The sequence below is a fragment of the Amblyomma americanum genome, chromosome 8, assembly GCF_052857255.1.
Source record: "Amblyomma americanum isolate KBUSLIRL-KWMA chromosome 8, ASM5285725v1, whole genome shotgun sequence".
NCBI classification, from domain to species: Eukaryota; Metazoa; Arthropoda; class Arachnida; order Ixodida; family Ixodidae; genus Amblyomma; species Amblyomma americanum.
The window spans coordinates 28750859-28758616 of NC_135504.1; positions in this window are offsets into that span (position 1 = coordinate 28750859).

A 7758-nucleotide genomic window follows, 5' to 3' on the forward strand; every position below is an offset into this window, starting at 1 on the left:
CATTCTCGCGTGCTCATTTCAATGCATGGATGTCGTGGTTTTCTTACCCCCTTTACACAGGTGCTCCAAAAGCTTCATGGCAACGTCAGCGCCCGCCCTGTACTTGTCGAGTTTCTGAAATTTGAGATCCAGGAACAATGGCAAAAGCTTCTCCCTGTCCCTGTGTTTGCCTCCATCTGCAACACACGAACTGCACTTTAGAACAAGAGTTCAGGGCTCTGAAAGATGTTCCAATTTTGCATATTGGTTTAGTATAGACGAATTCAGTTTCTATTCACGTCGCCTCCGAGAATCAAGATATTTCGGTTGTAGCTAGGGCGGATAGCCCGCCTGCGCGTTTTATCTGCGTATCAAAAACAGTTCAATCTCTTAGGTTCGGCTCTACTTTGCCCTTTGCTGGACTTGCGTTTCTTTATCCACTAATTTAGTCGTTTTGAGTTCACTGTTATAATCATCCACCCTTGTCCTCTTCTACTGACTTTTCCGTTTTATGTCATTTCTGAAGCGTTTCTCCAGTATTTAGGACCAATCGCGTCACCACCATTCAATAATTGCTCTATATTCTGGACATAATAACCAGTCAAGACGGACGAAAGGGTCTTCTAAAATAACTGTTTATTGGGCTGACTTGCACCCAAAATGGACTGAATCACTCGGCGGCGGCGAAGCGACAAGCGTCCTCGGCGGTCGTCGAACAGAATGCCCGCCGCTGTCTGCAGTGCTCAATTTAAAGCTGATAGCGAACTTTCGAGATAAATTGTGCAAAGTTACTAGAACATTCCGGAACAACGCAATAATAACCAGTCCTTTGGAAATAAGTACCTCGCTTATAGGTATTTCACCATGGGAGCCTTATAAAGGGATTCTTTAAAATGGGCTTCAAACACGTGCGTCAAGCACAAGGCATTGGTCAATAAGCTGTGCCCCGGCTGTTAAACTTGGTACTTTTTCTGGGCCCGCATTATCTGGACTGCTTACCTAATCGCCACACACAAAAAATCATACAACAGCACGTGGTGACTGAAGTACTTACAAGCCTATCCAAAGAATTGAATTAGGACACAATCCTTGACGAAGTCACAATCCTTGACGGAGTACCATATAAACGCGTGCATTTTCAGCGGACGGTTACAAGTAGCTGACCATATCAGTTCCGAACTACCATTCAGAGAATTCATTAAAATAACCATGAAGAATGAACAATCGCGGTGGAAACAACTAAGCAGTACTGAGACCCCGTAAAGAAGAACTGAGTAATGCTATTGAAGAACTTCGCCGCTTGCAGTACCACCGTGAAATTTAACGCGAAAGGTTTAAGGTTGCGTTTCTGCTGAAAATAGAGCGTCGACGTCGTGGTCGGAATGGCAGTTGAAAACTTCTTGGCCAAGCAAAGTAGATGGACCATTTATTTCGCAAGACCTTGTGTGGTCTTCATAGCCTGCGCACCGGATTCTGCACAAACTGACCACTGGCGCGTAGAAGTCAAATTATTGATTCGTCGTGCGAGATTCATTGGGAAGATCAATCTGGGTAGCACAAGCACCACGACTGGCAGCACCTGCCATCGCAGGGAAGTAGGGCGTCGCTTAACCGCTGCAATACTGAACCAGGAGTGCTATGAGGACTTCCAGGGATCTGTGATTGTAAAGTCGAAAACGACCAATTCCCCATATATTGCAATAAACCCATTAGCGCTATTGCGTCGAATGTCAAGTTGCCCCATAAGTTGAAGTACCAAATACTTTCTGGTGGTAGGTGACACTAGGCATCGCAGCAGTTTTCATGTGCTCCGGCAGATATTCGCCAAGTCGGCAGGATACGCTTACCAAGATACGCATGCGAGTTTTCTACAACAATCTTCTTCCGGCATGCCCACATTTCATCATATTTTACCCTTTTTCAAGCCTAGCATGATCAGCGATACTTGCATGGGATTTTTTTCTGCTCACATTATGTGCTAACTTTTCTTACTTGGGTGCGTTGACTTCTGGATGTACTGCACATTTTTCTAACTCGCACACGTCCTGAAGAAGTCGCAGGGTATTCCGTGACAGAACCACGTTGTATTCCCGTTTTTGTCAACTTGGAGGACTCGACGGAGTTTGCTCCTTTTCTCAACGCAGCATCTATCTAGCTTATGAATTTCACCATGTGGCCGATGATGTAGAAAGGTCGCAGTCTGGATGCGCTCACCTTGGGCAATAAGCAGCCGGTCAGGAAGAATGCATAAGTCAAGATCTTAAAACAACTGATCACGCAAATGCAGACTCTGCAGCGAGCGAATTATGTGGCACGCAACCCATTTCTCGCTCTAAACAAGCCCATTTCATGATGATTATTATGATGATTATTGATTTTTATGGCGCAAGGGCATCTCTGGCCAAAGAGCGCCATGCCGCAAGGTATTTTCGACTACTCAAGGTGGGGTCGAAGACCCATTTTCTAAGCATTTCACCCCAGATAACCCAAGCACCAGAACAAGGGAAAGCTTGTACCCATTGTATCACCAATGGATACCCGACGGCACTGGGGATCGAACCCCGCACCTCCCGCATGCGCAAGCCCATTTCAAGCAACTAACGATCACCCAAGCATTCCTTCGCTTCCATGCCTTTTGATTTCAGTCTGAACAACATGATGTAGTAGAACTTTCTGATGGGCTAGTTGGTACATCTCTATTAAATGGCGTGCGCTAACAGGACGTACACAGGAAACTTGGAGACAGAGGAAAGAAGCGCTTCTTTCCTCTGTCTCCAAGTTTCCTGTGTACGTCCTGTTAGCGCACGCCATTTAATAGAACAACATGACAGCCAAATCGAGAACTTCTAAATTGTACGCTCTACCCGACTCTATAGGAAGAGGTGGCAACGCTCTTTAAACTACTTTTAACTGCTTTGCACCACAAAATCTTCATTGGCGGGACAGCAAAAAAAAAAGGCTGTCTGCTTATTAATGCTACGGTACCGAAGGAACACAAGTGAACTCCACGAATAAATTTAGTTATTCAAGAAGGAACCCGCGAAAGTGCGGCAAGCGCAGCCAACGCTAGCGCTGTCTTATATTTCGGCAGCATCACTCAAGGATCCCACTCCCGCTGCTCGCCGCAGCTGTGAATAAACAGGATTCTAGGACAAAACGGTTATGATTATACAAAACGCTCTTGCTTATATAATGAGAAGTGATGCATGGAGGACATGCCTATCTGGGGGATTCTGGGACAAAACGGTTATGATTATACAAAACGCTCTTGCTTATATAAATAGAAGTGATGCATGGAGGACATGCCTTTCTGTGGGATTCTGGGGCAAAACGGTTATGATTATACAAAACGCTCTTGCATATATAAAGAAGTGATGCATGGAGGACATGCCTATCTGGGGGATTCTGGGACAAAACGGTTATGATTATACAAAACGCTCTTGCTTATATAAATAGAACTGATGCATGGAGGACATGCCTATCTGGGGGATTCTGGGACAAAACGGTTATGATTATACAAAACGCTCTTGCATATATAAAGAGAAGTGATGCATGGAGGACATGCCAATCTGGGACAGTTTACTCAGCATACGGGTAATTGCTTGAGGTTTCGCTTCTACGAATGCGAACTTCCTTTTAGAGCACAGATAAAAAAACAATATGTATTGTCACGTTCACAACAACCGATTATTCTTCTGGAGTCACGAGAATGAACCGACTGTTTGGCCTGTGTGTTCAGCGGGCGCTGATAGCACGTTAGTAGAGCATCGCATTGCTGATGTGTCTTGCAACGTCTGTTCGACTGTCCTGTTCCGCATTTGTAGACAACACACCATTCGCTGCACAAAGTTTTGTAGAGAACTAAATGAGGGGAACCTCACGGGTCTAAGGAATTATTCGCACGCTCATGGCAGCCTTTCATCTTGGGAGAAAAGACGCGTTCAGTTCAGTGAAACAGTAAAGATATGTCCTTGGGAATGCTTGGCGATGGCAGATTTATATGGGATTGTCGTTCTCTGTTTCTTTTTTTTCTACAAGCGATGTTTACTGCCTCAGGGCATAAACACTGTGAAATAAGAGATGAGTAAGATGTTTAAATAAATTAAAAAAGAAGGGCTGATCTGATGAAATCAAGAAGTGAATGATGATATGGACCCTGTGTCCAGGCAATATAGAAATCCCGATTGTCCGGTGAGAGTCCCACTGCCGCCAGGTGCCGAATTCTTGTCGGCTTTAGCGCCGGGCAGTCCCACAACAGGGGGTGGATATCCGCCTCCCAGTCTCTGTTCTTTCAAACTGGACACCCGGGGCGGGGATATAAATTTTTGAAATGCGGCCACTTGCGTGTCACAGTTGGAGTTAGGGCAACTCCGACCCGTATCCTCCGAAGGGCAACCTCCTCTGCACGGGTAAGACCACGGAGGAGGGTTACTGCACACGGAGGAATTACGAGCACGTGTGCGGCGCCGGAGGTGTTCCTTTCTTGTTAAAAGGAGGGTGGTGTCATCCAGAGGGAGGACTCGAAGCAAAGACGAGGTTGGGGTCGAAAAGCGGGTCGCAGAATCTGCGCGGCTTTGTGCACTCAGGAGGTCACGCGGGACCCACTCAATACGAATTTGCTGCGGGATGCGTGCCGCTAGACGATGGATGTTTTGGCAGACTTCTGGGGGGCGACTGACTCGTCGTAGTAGGCGTGTGACGTGAAGGGCGGTGGGTAGCATGGGAACGGCGGCCACAGAGCAAAGTGCCTATTGAACCGCAAGCATCTCCGCACAGAAGGAGGAAGGAGGTTCTGAGAGGCGAAACCTTGACGTTTTGTTCAGGGCAGGCTTGCAAGGACAATAAACTGCCGTTGTTGTTTCGCAGGCCTCGATGCTTGCATCAACGTACATAACGATGGAGCCATCCGGCAGATTGGCGTCTTGCTCTGCAATTCGGTCGCGAAACGACGATGCCGCGCGGGTAGATGAAGGCCGACGTAGATCAGTTGGTTTGTTGTCGCTTAGCTGCACAAAACGCCAGGGAGGAATCGTTCTCCGTTTTGTTCTCCGTTTCTCTGTTTCGTTCTGTGCTACGCATCGCGGTGGGGCTACGCACGCACCTCGAATATCGAGTATTGTTTTTTTTAAGCGATGTTGATTGCCTCAGGGCATAAAAGGGTATGAAATGAGGAGTGCCGAGGATGCTCAAATAAATGTAAAAAGGGTTCCTCGTCGAAATGTTTCAAATTTCTCTCGAAAAGAATTTATTTTCGTGAATACAGAAAGCAGAGTACGAGGAACAAAGAGGAAATGACCATAGCAATTTACTGACGAGCAAAAACTGTCCTCTATGTTAGAGACTGAAGCATTTTTGTTTGTTGTTGCTCATTCTAAAGTGCACCCTCAACTAATTACCGTTGGAAATCTAGACGGGGAACTCTACTTCCGAGACACATGACTGCGAAAACTAGAGCGCCTTTGCAGCTGCTCACAAAACGGTTATTTAAAAATACTATTCATTCACGTATAGACCAATCCAAGCTGTTTAAATATCAGCATTAATCGCGGTTCTTTCACATCCAAAGTGAGCTTTGTTAGTAGTTCACTTTTTTTTAAAATTAACAAGAAATTTTCTCATACCTCTCCTGCGCGTGGGCATTCAGAACTTCAGACAACTTAAAGCCCTTGGAAAAATATAATCAACGACCGCTGGTTAAGTATGAAAAATGTCCGTAAATGTTCACAGCCGCAAAACAAAGAAGGAAATAGTATTGTAACATGGGTGTATTTGGCAACGCTTAGGTCAACAGAGGAAACATTGAAAATACGCTTTAAAAAGAGTTTTCGCATAATTTGCTGCCAGGTATGCCCGAAGCTTAAAATAATAATAATATTAATAATAATAATTGTTTTTTTCGGGGAAAGGAAATGGCGCAGTATCTGTCTCATATATCGCTGGACACCTGAACCGCGCCGTAAGGGAAGGTTTCCAGTGAAACAGCGCAACGGCACAAGGCCAGAGGACAAGAAAGGACGATCCAGAGTATCGTCCTTTCTTGTCCTCTGGTTTTGTGCCGTTGCGCTGTTTCACTGGAAATCATGTCAGACCAACGTGCCCATCAGTTATTGTTGTAAGGGAAGGGATGAAGGAGGGAGTGAAAGAAGAAAGAGAAGAGTAATAGGTGCCGTAGTGGAGGGCTCCGGCATAATTTCGACCACCTGGGGATCTTTAACTTAGTGCACTGACATCGCACAGCACACGGGCGCCTTGGCGTTTTGCCTCCATAAAAACGCAGCCGCCGCGGTCGGGTTCGAACCCGGGAACTCCGGACCAGTAAAGCTTAAAAAGGAAGATATACTTTTATGGATTCTTTTTCACATATATTCAATATTCCCTCGTGCCCTGGCTTCGCAAATATTTGTTTGCTGCCGTCCGGTATCAGATGGTAGTACGTGTGTCTGTACTCGTAGCTACAATAAGGCGAGAAGTGCACATACGAAGGATCATTTTAAAGCGCGAGAAGTGCCCACTGAACAATAGGTCGTTCGTGGAGTGTCAGGTGAAGGCGGTGTTTCCATCTTTTCCGTCAACTGGATTGCACAAAGACGGCTAAGCGTGCAAAAGCCGCAAAGCTGCCATGCAGGCTAAAATACCGCTTGACTCTGGCGCGAAACCAGAATTCACAAAGCCGCCTTCACTCCCACTACAAAGCTGCCAAGGACAAAAAGGAGAAAGTAAACAATTATTTGCTAACGTAACTTTAACGAGTCACGAAAAATCACGGGTCCCGTTTCGGACCGCGCTTACGCTACATCTGACGTTGTGTAGCTCATGCAATCCCCCTGCAAGAAAAGTTATGAATACTAAATAAAAAAGTTGCAGGATTTTAAAGTAGCTAGACCGACTAGATGTGCGAAAACACGTGTTAAGCATAGTTCATAGGTTTATGGGGGTTTAATGTCCCAAAGCGACTCAGGCTATGAGAGACGCCGTAGTGAAGGGCTCCGGAGATTTCGACCACCTGGGGTTCTTTAACGTGCACTGACATCTCACAGTACACGGGCCTCTAGCACTTCGCCTCCATCGAAATTCGACCGCCACGGCCGGGATCGAACCCGCGTCTTTCGGGCCAGCAGCCGAGCACCATAACCACTCAGCCACCGCGGCGGCTTTTTAGCATGGTTCAGTTAATAATAATTGGTTTTTGGGGGAAGGAAATGGCGCAGTATCTGTCTCATATATCGTTGGACACCTGAACCGCGCCGTAAGGGAAGGGATAAAGGAGGGAGTGAAAGAAGAAAGGAAGAAGAGGTGCCGTAGTGGAGGGCTCCGGAATAATTTCGACCACCTGGGGATCTTTAACGTGCACTGACATCGCACAGCACACGGGCGCCTTAGCGTTTTTTCTCCATAAAAACGCAGCCGCCGCGGTCGGGTTCGAACCCGGGAACTCCGGATCAGCAGTCGAGCGCCCTAACCACTGAGCCACCGCGGCGGGGCATGGTTCAGTTCATGATTTTGTTTTGATGGGTGGTCGGCACTTCTGGCCACGCTATTAGAATACAAGTTAAGCTCTGATCAAGGTTAAGCTGATATGAGCTTCAATAACACTTCTGTTGAGCCTAGTTGGTGCATGATAATCATAGAGATGATCGATGTGCGCAAAACATTCGACGAACCACGTACACGAGAGAAACACAAGGTGTTGCTCCTGTCCTCGTGTTTCTCCCGCGTACGTGGTTCGTCTAATGTTTTGCGCACATCGATCATCTGTATTATGATCTGAGCTGTTCGCGC